This window comes from Giraffa tippelskirchi, chromosome 4 (genome assembly GCF_054371585.1).
Source record: "Giraffa tippelskirchi isolate mGirTip1 chromosome 4, T2T-mGirTip1v1.2.pri, whole genome shotgun sequence".
NCBI lineage: Eukaryota > Metazoa > Chordata > Mammalia > Artiodactyla > Giraffidae > Giraffa > Giraffa tippelskirchi.
In genome coordinates, this window is record NC_137278.1 from 109,456,167 (window position 1) to 109,471,096 (window position 14,930).

The following is a 14,930-nucleotide window of genomic DNA, read 5'->3' on the forward strand; positions in this document are numbered from 1 at the left end:
GGGTACACGTGTCTCTTTCAATTCTGGTTTCCTCGGTGTGTATGCCCAGCAGGGGGATTGCTGGGTCATATGGCAGTTCTATTTCCAGTTTTTTAAGGAATCTCCACACTGTTCTCCATAGTGGCTGTACTAGTTTGCATTCCCACCAACAGTGTAAGAGGGTTCCCTTTTCTCCACACCGTCTCCAGCATTTATTGCTTGTAGACATTTGGATAGCAGCCATTCTGACTGGCATGAAATGGTACCTCATTGTGGTTTTGATTTGCATTTCTCTGATAAAGAGTGATGTTGAAATGCTGTAGGTTTTGTTATCTTGTGTAATACTTAAAGCAGAGTGGCCCTGGTAAGGCGCGTTTGGATGGAAATTCTGATGGCAGTGACTTTTCCTCTATCATCCCTATTCAATTCTGAACAACAGGCAGTAGCTTGAAATTCTTGTTTCTATTAGATGAAAACTCACCTTCTTACTGCAATGTTTTATTTATCTTGACTTTGCTTTTCCAGTGGTAAACAAATAAGCATTACTGTGTGCAGAGTTGGACTAAGTTTAAAACAGGTTTTTATTTATAGAATTCTTGATTCTAGTCATACTATCACATATATTTTAATGTGCTGTTTTCTAAGAAGTTGAAACGGAAATATTTATAATTGGAGAACCAGGGAATGCCATGATTGCTTGATGTGTATGTGTATGTGTGGTTGTCTTGTTCCACAGGTTCTGCGTTTTCTTATAAGATTTGGGAGCTGAATGAAAGGCAACAAGAGACTTAGTGAATATAGGTACATTTCAAAAATAACTTTTGTGTGTTGAAAAGTTTTCAACAGTTTTACTTTTTGATGAGTAATTCTGTGAACTATGGCAAGTTGCATGGGATAGTGTAACCATCAGCACAGTCAAAGTTCAGATCATTTCTTGGCTTTTATTTCTTTTCACTTATTTATTTAGCTGTACCGAGTCTTAGTTGCAGCGTGCGAAATCTAATTCCCTGACCGGGAATCAAACCCGGCCCCCTGCATTGGGAGCAAGGAGTCTTAGCCACTGGACCACCAGGGAAGTCCCTATTCCTTTTCTTTTAAAAATTCCCTCAAGCTGCCTCTTTGTAGTCAACAACTCCCCCACCCACCATGACCCTTGACAACCACTGATTTGTTCTCTTTCCCTATAATTTGACCTGTTTCAGAATGTGATATAATATGTAGCCTTTTAAGTTGGGCTTTTTTCATTCAGTATAGTGCATTTGGGGGCTTCCCAGGTGGCACTAATGGTAAAGAACCCACCTGCAAATGCAGGAGATGTAAGAGACTTGGGTTCGATCCCTGGGTTGGGAAGATCCCCTGGAGGAGGGCATGGTAACCCACTCCAGTATTCTTGCCTGGAGAGGAGCCTGGAGGGCAAGGTGCAAAGTGTCACAAAGAGTTGAATTTGACTAAAGCAACTTAACATGCCTGCACGCATACTGCATTTAAGATTTCTCTAAGCTGTTTGTGTGTATCACTTTTTTTCCTTTTTGTAGAGTAATATTCATTGTGTGGATTTACCATAGTTTGCTTACCCATATACCATTTGAGACATCTGGGCTGGTTCCGGTTTTTGGCAGTTATGAATAAGGCTGCTCTAAACATTCACATACAAGTTTTTATGTGAATTTTGTGAATTTAAGTATCTTTCTTGGATAAACATCTAGGAGTGGGATTGTTGAATTGTATGGGAAGTGTGTAATTAACTTTATACTGTCAAACTGTTTGTTTTAAAGTGACTAACATTTTGAACTCTTCCCACTAGCAGCATATGAATGTCTTTGTTACTCTCCTTCTTTGTCAGCACTTGATATCTTTTTAAAAAAAATTCAGCTGTTCTAATAGGTGTGTAATTATCTCATTGTAGTTCTGCTTTACATTTTTCTAATGACTAATGTTGAGCATCTTTTCATGTGCTTATCTATTTATCTTCCACAGTGAATTCTGTGTTCAAACGTTTTACACGTTGAAAAAAAAGTGTTCTTATTCTTAAGTGTTCCTTGTATACCCTAGATAAAAAGTCCTCTGTCAGTTTTGTGACTTGAAAACATTTTTTTTCAATTCACTCTGTGGCTTGTCTTTTAATTCTCTTTTTTAAAAAAATATTTATTCAGCTTTTTTGACTGCACAGCATGTGGGATCTTAGTTCCCAGCTGAGGGATCAAACCCGTGGACCCTGCAGTGGAAACACAGATTCTTAACCACTGGGCCACTAGGGAAGTCCCTTTTTTAATCCTTTTGACAAAGGCCTTTGCAAAGCAAAATATTTTAAATTTTAAGTCCAGTTTATCCATATTTCTTTTGGGGGTCATACTTTTAATGCTGTACTTAAGAACTATTTTCTTCACCCATGGTTAGGAAAAAAATTTCTTTCATGTTTTCCCATAAAAATTTTATGGTTTTAGGCATTACATTTAGATCTATAATCCATTATCAGTTAATTTTTGTATAAGATGTAGAATATATAGCAAGAGTTCTTTTTTTATTTTTTTGAAGGGGAGGGGGCATTATATATGTTCAGCTATGGGCTTCCATGGTGGCTCAGTGGTAAAGAATCCACCTGAGATGCAGGAGATGCGGGTTTGATCCCTAGGTCAGGAAGATCCCCTGGAGAGGAAATGGCAATCCACTCCAGTATTCTTGCCTGGAAAATTCTATGGACAGAGGAGCCTGGCAGGCTGTAGTCCATGGAGTTGCAAAGAGTCGGATACAACTTAGTGACTAAACAACAATGATGACAACATACATGTTCAATTATTCCAGTTCCAGTTATTGAAAAAATTCTTCTTCATTTAATCACCTTGACATCCTTGTTCAAATTGATTGTATTTGTGTGCTTTTATTTCTGGTCTGTCCATTCTGTCCCATTGAAATATATGTCAATTCTTTGGTAACACCATACTCTGTTGATTACCTTAACTTTATTAAAAAAAGCCTCAGAATCAGGTCCTGGAAATCCCCCAACTTTTTTTTTGTTTCAAAATTGCTTTGGCTTTCTGGTTCCTTTGCCTTCCCATATGAATTTTAAAATCAGCTTGTTTGATTGCTACAGAAATTTCTCCTAGGCATTTTTAAAGAAGTTGTATTGATTCTATAATGCAATTTCTGTATATCAATTTGGGGTAATTGACATCTTAATATTGAATCTTTCAATCTATGAACATCATATATCTCTCCCTTTATTTTTTATTTCTCTTACATCAATGTTTTGTAAATTTTCAACATACAGATACTGGATATTGTTAAAGTATTAGTCATCTAAATATTTTAGAGAGTGCTATTATAAATGATAGTTTAAAACATTTTTTTATATCCTAATTGCTTATTGTTACTTATAGAAATACTAATTTTTGCATTTCTACTTGTTTCCTATGGTCATAGTAAATTTTATTTACTAGGTTTAGGGACTGCTTATGAGTATGGGCTTCCCTGGAGGCTCAGATGGTAAAGCTTCTGCCTGCAATGTGGGAGACCTGGATTTGATCCTTGGGTTAGGAAGATCCCCTGGAGAAGGAAATGGTAACCCACTCCAGTACTCTTGCCTGGAAAATCCCATGGATGGAGGAGCCTGGCAGACTACAGTCCCATGGGGTAACAAAATCGGACATGACTGAGCGACTTCACTTTGAGTATTTCTTGATTTTTTTTTAATTCAGGCAATCCTCTTGTCTACAGATAGGAACAGTTTTACTGCTGCTTTTCAATCTGTTGCCTTTTGCTTTTTCATCTTATTGTACCTGTTAGAACTTAGAGATGTTAAAAAGAAATGGTGAGAGCAGATAGCTTTATATTTCCCCCCAATTTTAGAGGAAAGCATCCAGTCTGTTATCAAGTTTGATGTTAGCTCTAGGGCTATTTTTTAGATATCCTTTACTAGGTTAAAATTCTCTTTCTGCTGTTGACATAACTTTAAAAAAATTATGCATGGGTGTTAAATTTTGTTATGTGCTTTTTTCTGTGTCTACTGATATAATCAGATTTTTTTCACTAGTCTGTTACTAGGGTGAATTACATTTATTTTTAGAATGTTAAAGTAGACTTGTATTATTGAAATGAACCTCAATCAATTGTGAAATAATATATGTTTGCATATGCTACGTGTACGTGTGTGCTCAGTCACTCAGTTGTGTCCGGCTCTGTGACTCCATGGACTATAGCCCGCCAGGTTCTTCTGTCCATGGAATTTCCCAGGCATGAACACTGAAGTGGGTTGTCGTTTTCTCTTCCAGGGCATCTTCCTGACCCAGAGATTGAACCTGCATCTCTTGCATCTCCTGCATTGGCAGGTGGATTCTTTACCACTGTGCCACCTGGGAAGCTATGTTTGTGTATACGTACATACATATGATATGCTGATAATATTTTCTTGAGGATTTTTGAATCTATATTCATGAAAATATTTATACTTTTCTTGTATGTCTGTATGGGTTTAGTCTCAGTGTAATGCTAGACTCAAAATGAGTTTGGAAGTGTTCTTTCTTCTTCCATTTTCTGAAAGAGCTACTGTGAAACTGATAGGATTTCTTCCTTGAATATTTGGTAGAATTTCTAAGTGAAACCATCTGAGCCTGGAGTTGTCTTTGTTGGAAGGATTTTAATTGTAAATTTAATTTTAAAAAATTATTTATTTTAATTGGAAGATAATTACTTTATGGTATTAGTTGTAGGCCTATTCAGGTCATCAGTTTCAGTTTGATATTTTGTGTCTTTCAAGGAATTATCTGTTTTATTTAACTTGTCAAAATGCTGTTCATAGTGTCCCTTATTATCCTCTTAATGTTTGTGGGGTTTGCAGTGATACTGTCTCTTCCATTCCTCTTATTGGTAATCGTGTCTTTCTTGCATTCTTTGTAAATCCGCATAGAAATTTACATCTCTATCTGATGAGAAAGATCAAATCTGATAAAAATCAATTGTATTGGTCTTTTCAGAGAGTTGGCTTTTTGTTTCATGGATATTTTTTTCTGCTGTTGTTTTTTGTTGTTGTTGTCAGTTTCATTAAGTTTTTTCTCTTGCCTTTGTTATTTCACTTCCTTCTGCTTGTTTTTGATGTAATGTGTCAGGTTTTGAATCCAGGCCTCCTGCATTGCAGGCAGATTCCTTACTGTCTGAGCCGCCAGGGAAGCCCAAGGTGAAAGCTTATATTAATGATTTTGAACTTTATTATATAAGCTTTTAATGATACCATTTATCCTCAATGGACTTCTTTGGCAGCATCCAACAGATTTTGATGTATTGTAATTTCATTTTATTCTTATTTATTAAAAGTGTATTCTAATTTCCCTGGAGACTTCCTTTTTGACCTGAGGATTATTTAGAAATGTGTTTAATTTCCAAATATTTGGGCATTTTCCAGTTATCTTTCTGTTATTGTTTTTAGTTTAATTCTTCTGTGGTCAGAAAACATACTTTGTAGCATTTAATTTCCTTTAAATTTGTTTATTTCATGGCCCAGGATGAATGTTCCATCTTCATTTGAAAGAATAGGGATTTGGCTGTTGTTGGAGTATATTAAAAATGTCAAGTCAAATTGGTTGGTAGTATTGTTTACTTCTACTTTTTTTTTTAATCAATTTTCCGTCTACTTTTTTAATAAATTTCTGAGAAGTATTAAAGTCTCCCAGTATATTTGTGGATATATTTATTCCTCTTTTCTGTTCCATCAGCTTTTGCTTTATGTATTTTGGTATTCTGTTGTTAGATGAATAAAATAGTTTTTTTTTAATGTCTCCTTGTTGAATTGATGCTTTGGTCATCATGAAATGTTCCTTTTTATCCTTATTTTTTTTGGTTCTGATACCTTCTTTGCCTAATATTAATATAGCTACTCAAGCTTTCTTTTGATTTAAATTTGCATGATATGTTTTTATTTCTTTTGACTTTTTACTCATGTATATCCTTGTATTTAATGTGAGTTTTTGTAGACAAAATATAGTTTGGGTCTTTGGTATTATTGTTGCATTTCTTCACACTTAATCCTTTAGTGTGTGTGTTTAAACCATTTTCACTTAATGTAATTACTGATATAGTTGGATTTAGATCTACCATTGTATTATTTTCTGTTTTTATCTTCTGTTTTTTCCCTTCTCTGGTATCTCTTCCTGCCTTTTTTTTGTATTATTTGAAATTTTAGTATTTATTAATTGCTTTTTTGACTCTATTTGATTCATAGGGTTTTAAAAAATTACAGTGTACATAACTGACTTTTCCATTTTCACTTTTCCCTTTCATGCACTGGAGAAGGAAATGGCAACCCACTCCAGTGTTCTTGCCTGGAGAATCCCAGGGACGGCGGAGCCTGGTGGGCTGCCGTCTATGGGGTCGCACAGAGTCGGACTCGACTGAAGTGACTTAGCAGCAGCAGCAACTGACTTTTGCAGTCTACTTTATATGTCTTTATCCTTCCTACCTACACAGTGCTAGAATTTTTGCTTTATGTATCATACATATTTTTAAAAGCTTTGAGAAGAAAAATAATCTATTTACCCTGTTGGTCCCTCTTCGTTGCTGGTATTTCCCTTTGACATGAAGGGCTTCCCTTAAGCATTTCTTTTATTGTTAGTCTGCTGGTGACAAATTCTATTTGCTTTCTTTTGTCTGAGAATGTCTTAATTTTGATTTCATTCCTAAAGTGTATTTTCACTGAATCTGTAGACGTGGGCTGATTAATTCTTTTCTTTTAGTACTTTAACAGTGTTGTTCCACTGTCTTCTGCCCTCCATGGTTTCTCATGAGAAATCCACAGTCATTTGGATCCTCACCTGTGTTTAATGGTCTTTTTTTCCTCTGAGTGCTTTCAGCCATTTGATTACAATGTGTCTGGATATGATTTTGAGTTTTATCTTTTTTGAGGTTCATTTGGCTTAATGAATCTGTAAATTAGTGTTCCACCAGATTTAGGGTTCTGTCCACCATTATTCCTTCATATATTTTTTTTGCACCCTGATCATTCTCCTCTCCTTCCTGGAATCCCAGTAACACACATGTGTAACCTTTTGAGTTTTGTCCCACATGTCCTTGAAATTCTGTTCCTTAAAAAAAAAACCAATCTTTTCTTCAGACTGGTTAATTTCTGTTGATTTATCTTCAGGTCCACTGACACTTTGCCTTTTCATCTCTGTTTTGCTAGTGAGACAATCCACTAAATTTTTCGATTTCAAAATTTTAGTGTGAGTGCTTTACAAATTTTTAACTTTTTGTACTTGTGTCAAAATAAAAAAGAATGGGAAAAAATTTAATACTTACTCTTTCTTTTTTATGATTTCTTGATTTCTGTGGAGACCTTTCCCTTTCAATTGAAGAGTGTGTTCATGTTTACCACAGTTATAATTGCTTTTTAAAAAATCTTCATTAATTTTAAGATCATCTTAGACTAGTCCCTATTGTTTGTTGTTTTCCTTGTGAATTGGTCAGAATTTCCTAGTGTTTTGTATGTTGAATGAGTTTGGATTATACCCTGGACTTTTTGAATATTGTTTTCTGAGACTTTGAGTCTTGCTAAAGGCCCCTTGAGAACGATGATTTCTTTTGTTTCTCTGTTTCGGCAGGCAGTCAGCCCACTTAGGTTTGTACCATTTCAGTAGGTGGTTTTCCCAAGGTCAGTCCTGTTTTCCAACCCTTTGCTGCTTTGGGTCCACATCATGCATTCCTCTCTCTGGGTTTCATTTCAGACGCGGGTGGTGGTTTGGATCACAGCTTCATTCTCAAAGCTCCTGTGGGGCTTCTTTGTGTCTGTGTCCCAAAGTGCACAGTTGGAAGGCACTGGGACTTGTGTTGGTTTATACACAGCATTAGAGGACCCCTTTCTCTAGATCTTTCCTCTTTGGATTTCCCCCAGTACTCTCTGACTCACAGGGGTCTGTTTTTCTATTTCTGTTGGGGAAAAATAAAAGCTAGTGTTTCAGTTTAGTTCCCTGTGCTGTTGCATAGTTCTGCCCATTTGGGCTGCCCTAGGGAATAGACCAATAGGGGTTGAGTGGAGTGGGAGGCTTGGGGGAAGACCGAGACAGAAACAGAAATGCTGATCCCGTCACATTCTTCAGACCACTTGGGTTCATTTGCACAGTTCCTTTGAGTCAAGTGATGGGTTTTCCCTCTAGATCTTAATGCTTGAGTCATAGCTGTGGCAGAACTGCATGGCTGGGACTGCAACTGGTTTCTGGGCAGGACAGGGAAAGGAAAAAAAGGAAGGATTCCCTCCATACTCTCCTGTTTGCAGGAGGACCTTTCCTAAGTCCTCTGTAGAGAGAGGACTTTCTCCTGGGGTTTGTTGTTGTCGTTGTTGCCATTTGTGCCTCCCATGTAGTTCTGGGATTCAGGTTCAGCCTTGAGTCAAATCAGGAATGTAAAGAAGAGGGGTAAAATCTAGAAACCACCATTGTACTGGTTCTTTAGGTTTTTACTTCCCTCCCTGAATCACCTGCTCTTGCTTATTTCACAGAGTTTTCAAGTAGCTCTGCATTTTGTGTTTTGTCCAGAGTTTTCAGAAGAGGATGTAAAGGTATTTCTCCATCTTGGGGTGGTATAAAGAAACCAAAATAGTGCTTTTTTTAAATTATTATTTGATTTGCCAATAATAAAATACACATTATAGAAAGTCTGGGAAGTACAAAATTAAGGGAAAAACTACCCATTTTACTGTAACTTAAAATTAAGTACTCCTAGCATTTTTATGTATACCGATGCTCACTTTTTTTTTTTTTTTTTAATTTGGCTGTGTGGAGTCTTAACTGCAGCACTTAGGATCTTCATTGTGTTGTGAAGGGTCTTTTGCTACAGTGCTTTCTAGTTGCGGCCTGTGGGCTCCAGAGCATGGGGGCTCAACAGTTACAGTGTGGACTTGAGTTGCTCCGTGGCATGTGGGATTTCTTTTGCCAGACCAGGGACTGAACCTGTATCCCCTGCATTGCAAGGTGGATTCTTAACCACTGGGCCACCAGCGAAGTCCTCAATTCTCACTTTTTAATATACAATTTTTAGTGGTGATCACATCAAATACAATTTTGTATCTTGCTTTTTTTTCACTTATTACAAAGGAAACTTGTTTTGTGCTATTAAAATTATACTTACAATGACTTTATAATGAGTTAATTGAATAAATACACTATTGTTTATTCAGGCATTTCTCTGTTGTTGGATGGTTTTTTGCCAAATATTTGCTCCCATAAAATTGCTGTGATTAACATCGCTGTGGATAAACATTTCCCTAATTTTAGACTGTTCTTTAGGCTATCTTTCCAGATACATAATTACTAAGTCAAAGGGTATGAATGTTTTTAAGAGATTTGCTGCATAATTCTAAATTGTATAACACCATCATCTTAGCAACATATAGGGTTGATCAAAGAGTTTTTCTGTAAGATGTTATGGGCTCTTTGGCCAACCCAATACTGTTCCACTAGCAGTGTGTCAGAGTGCCCAATTCCTAGCAATGGAGGTTGCTTCATAATCTTTTAGAAACCCTTATCTTGATCAGGGCTCTATCCATTCCCTTGAACCCCTTGGACATAATCAGGAATCTGCTCACTGCCCAGAACACTCACATTTGAAACACTGTCTTTCTGCATCTGATAATCCTTATTGCATGTTGACCTAATGCTGTAAAAACTTGTGCAAGAGTTGCATTATTTGTACCAGGCATGTGAGAATCACAGCCATGGCCACCTCACTTTGCTCACTCTTATGAGCCCTCTATTGCCTATGGGAAAATGTTCAAGTTTATTAACATGGCCTGAAAGGCCCTTCACCATCATCCTTTCCATTTCTAAGCACTTGTACCTCACAAGTTCAGTTTTGGTCATAGTCCATCGTTTGTTTTTAACTTGCTTTCTCTTGCCTTCATATCTTTATTCACTTCTTCCTTCCTTCCCTTACTCCTGCCACGCAATTCCCATCCCATGTAAGCAGAAGCAGACAAACATACTTGCTGGTTCCTATCCCTTTTATGACTTAGTTGACATGTCACTTCTTCCATCAGGGTGTTCTTTCCTGAACAAACTTCTGTACTGCTTCACTCACCACAGGAATACATATGTGTATACGTACGTATATATCTTTGTTATAGCTGTATTCAATTTATTTTCCATAGATTTCCCCCCTACAGTAGATTATGAACCATGCACATTGTAAGTGTTTATTTTAAATCCCCAGAAACCAATAATACATGCATGCCAGCACTTGAAGAAACATTGGCTAATTGAATTAATGCATATCTGCAGGAATGAATGCATTCCTCTGAAATGCTCTTGCTTCTGCTTGTGTTTAATGTTCCAGTGACTTAGAGGAACATCTTACTTTTTATTGTTTGTTTCCGTGTGTGTGTGTCTGTTACTGGTGATGGTGGGCAGTGATGCATATGGACTGCTCTCTTAGCACGGATACATTATGAATGATGGTTCTTGATTCACAGGATTAAAATGAATGTAGGTTCATGTGGCTTGACCAGTTATTTCAGACTCGTATATGACAACAAAACACAAGTCTTTGTGTATGTTATGTTAACCGATGTTCTGTGCTGTGGAGTAAATGCTTTTTTGTCTGTGTTTTGTCTTCATTTCTTTCCCTGTCCTTTGAAGGTTCTACATTTTGTGCCTATAAAAACTTCAATATGTATGATTGAAATTACTTTGCAATTGGTCAGTTAAAGAACTCTGAGAACCATTTGGCTTCACTCTTAGAAACTAAAAACAGATTAAAAATGATAAAATACAATAAGTGGTTTTTCGAGGAAAGGCATTTGAAATGTTCATCTATAAAAATATTGCCTGGGCTTTCTGCTTTTTCCTCTCCCCTTAATTCTCTAGGACACACCCAAACTCGGTTAAATCTAGATTTTAATGATTTCCAAATAGGTACTAACTTTAAAGTAAACAGGCCATGAAATAAATTGTAGGCAAATAGGTACAGCAGAATATAAAGGAGAAATAAAGTGAGGCAAAATCTCACTTGATTATCAGTTGTTTGTGTTCTCTTTGGACCTTAACCCATTAATGTGGACCGACACGTCAGAATTGTCATTGTCACTTTCACTTTTTCTTCCTGGCAGTGTGTTCCATTTTTCCCTATCACTAAGCATCCTTTTATGTCCTTCTACAAGCACCACCATGGGGAAAACACCCACTTTTTTCTTTTCCCGTTTAATAAAATATTTGTTCTAGTTTCAAATTGCCTTTAGGTGATCCTGAATTCTGATATGCTATCTCTGGATCTCAAGATGAGTTAGGGTTTAGAATCTGATAGCTGGTTTGGCCTGTATCATTCATTCATTCAAAAAAATTATTGGATGTCTGTTATGTGCTGGGTGTAGCACAGACATGGAGTATACATGTGATAAGACACAGTGTCTGTGCTAATGGACCTCACGTGGGGACCAAGTCAACAGGCACCTGCCGATCACAGTACTGTGAAAGGTACCAGGGTAAGAGTGAATGCGTGGTTCTTTGAGGGCATCTACAGTAACCTTGGGCTTCCCAGGTGGCTCAGTGGGTAAATAATCTGCCTGCAATGCAGGAGATGAAGGCATACGCAAGTTCGAAGATCCCCTGGAGGAGGGCATGGTGACCCACTCCAGTATTCTTGCCTGGAGAATCCCATGGACAGAGAAGCCTGGTGGGCTACAGTTCGTAGGGTGGCAAAGAGTCAGACACTGCTGAAGCAACTGAGCATGCATGCACAGTAACCTTGGTGAATCAGGAATCATTTCTGGGAGGCAGTGAGAACTTCAGCTGTTGATGTTATTGATTTATCATCTGGGATATAAAAAATCCTTCTGTGCTTTTGGATACGGGTGTTTGGCTCTCACCCCTGGGTTTCTGAGTCTGTCCTTACGACTCTATACCTTACTACTCAAGCAATCTGTCCTTTCTCTTTCTGGCATTACATCTTTAACACCATGAAGCATCCAAAGAACTCTTCTTGGAATCTGTGATGAAATCCATAAGGCACATTTATTCAGGGCCCCGTGCTTTATCCCCTCCCTCTCTGGATCCTTGGGCCAACTGGGAACAGTCTTGCCATCCATGTTTTCCAAGTGCTTTTGCCAGAAAGAGTGCTGGAGGAGGCAGGTGGTTAAGGTGAGGTTGTGTGTGGCCTGGCTAACTCTTTGGCTATTGACAAATTGTTATTTAAATTTCTCAGAGGCAAAGGAGGGAACTTTTGTCAGCAATTTCAAACAGAGGAAAAAGTGTTGTCGCTAGAGAAATGATGATTTAAAACATACTGTTTTCCATTTTGGAGCTCGTCCTAGTAGCTGTATATATTTTCTCTTCCCAGCTGGGTGAATGACGCTCTGTCAACTTCCAGCAAATTGGGGTGAGTCTCTTGGCTCCAGTCCCCAGGTTATGGCTGAGTAACTGCAAGCGCCACGTTGGCTACCCATTCTCCCCTTTAACCACACGCAACTATAGGAATTCATGTTAAAAAAAACCACCCAAATCGCTTGGTCTTACATATCACTTTACAAATAGTTTGAATGCAATTTTTTTTGAGGGGGAATACATTTAAACAGAATATATTTATTGTTTTTTATAGTTAGGGGTGGTATAGGTTTTAAGATTTTTTAACTGAAGTATAGTTAATTATCCATGACATGTTAGTTTCAAGTGTACAGCAAAATTATTCAGTTATGATATATATATATATATATATATATATATATATATATATATATATATATATACTTATTCAGATTTTTTTCCATTATGGGTTATTACAAGATATTGAATATAGTTCCGTATGCTGTACAGTAGGCCCTTGTTTACCCATTTTATATATAGGACTGTGTATATGTTGGCCACCTGATGTGAAGAGCTGACTGATTGGAAAAGACCCTGATGCTGGGAAAGATTGAGGGCAGAAGGGGAAGGGGACAGCAGAGGATGAGATGGCTGGATGGCATCAACGACTTAATGGACATGAGTTTGGGTGAAATCAGGGAGATAGTGAAGGACAGGAAAGAATGACATGCTGCAGTTCATGGGCTCACAAAGAGTCAGACATGACTCTGCGACTAAACAGCAATGCGTATGTTAATCCCAAACTCTTTAGATCTGGATTGTTTGGGTTCAAATCTGGCTCTACTTAACTTTGTTAAGTGACTTAATCTTGTATCTCGTGTAAAATGGGAACAATAATAATCACTTTCTGTAAGAATTAAATAAATTTATATACATACATGCATGCATGCGTGAGTGTGATCAGTCATGTCCACTCTTTGCAATCCCATGAACTATAGCCCACCAGGCTCTTCTGTCCATGGGATTTTTCCAGGTAAGAATACTGGAGCTGGTTGCCATATCCTATTCCGGGGGGTCTTCCCAACCCAGGGATCGAACCATGTCTCTGGAGTCTCCTGCATTGGCAGGTGAATTCTTTACCATTGTGCTACCTGGAAAGGCCCCAAGTTTGTATACATAGAGCACTTAAAACAGTACCTGGCATGGGAAAAGTACTAAAGTGCTATTGGAAGTCATTAAAAATGAACAACACTGAATTATATGGCATCAGAGAATAACAGAAGCAGGAATTGATTAGGGGTTTTGATTAAGAGCTGCATAGCCATTGAAGATTGCTTTGTGTGGCATGTATAAATTTAAAGAAATATGTTAGCAGTTTCTGTATTCACTGTATTGTGGCATTTTTCATCTACTCTGCCCTCCCTGATCCATATCCAAGGGAGAATTTTGGTCCCCTTGGACACATCTCATTCTTTTATCATGGTTAGTTATCATATAAGTTAATTTAAATCACCCTTAAGTTTACTAGTCCAGTGGTAGCCTCTGGCAGCCTTTTTGAAAGTGCTTCATCTTAAATAGGTTTCATAAATAAAGCTTGTTTATCAGAGTCTGTTTTTTTTTTTTTTTTTTTTTACTCTGTCATGTTATTTATTTGCTTGTTATTTCTTCAGCGTGCTCTCTTTTTTGTTTGGACTTTGTTTTGTGAACGGAGGGTCTCCCTTTGTTTATAACATTGCTTTGAAATGCTTTCTGTCCTGCTTTTTCCTGTTTCATTTCTTACCAATTAGAGGAAATTTTTTCTTTAATTTAGTAATAAGATGAAAGGCTTGAAGTGCATTTAATGCAGCTTCCACATTGTCTTATTCCTATTTGCTTTAGAGCAGTGAGTGAATCTCAAGTTCAAGGACAATTGTTGCATAGCCTACATATGTGCAGCTTTAAAAGCAATATAAGGGGTAATCTTCATCTGGTGAAGTTTGACTCTAGTTCTCCTCTTCACAAAAATCCTTTAAAGTCACTAGGGTAGGCTCTTCTCTCAGTGCTTTGCTATATATATATGGATTCATAATCTGTGATAAAGCTTTATCATTAGTCTGTCTCATTATAAATGTTGTCTAAAAGGAACTTTTTAATTATATCTCATTTTAGTCTCTATTCAGGGAAGACCATGACATGTGCCCTTTAATTGGGTTACATAGCTCATCTCAAAGTTAATAAACCTTTCCAGAAATGCCCTTCCCATAACATATATGGAAAATTTTACTTAAATGATAAAATGACGCTTAGGGTAAAACACTATCTAGCAGATGCTATTACATTTTTGGTAAAAGGTCACTAGTACGTGCAGAGCAGTCTCATTCTTTCTTAACATATGAAGCTTACAATTTACTTATAAACACATTTCCCCAATGTTTTCAGATACTTTTCCTCAACATATAAATATAATATTCTTCAGTGTCTCCCTTGGTGTGGACTTTGCCTATTGAGTCTCCTTAATTTCACACCCTTTTTATTGATCTGGCAGCTTTGAACACACTCAGCTTGTTTTGAATGCTCCTTGTTTCCTCTAGTTTTTCTGTCTTTCCTGAGATTCTGTGTAGATATTGTTGAGTTATGAGATACCAAATGGGTTGTAAAACTCAAAAGTGGCTTTGTTTTGTTCCATTTACCTCAGCTAAT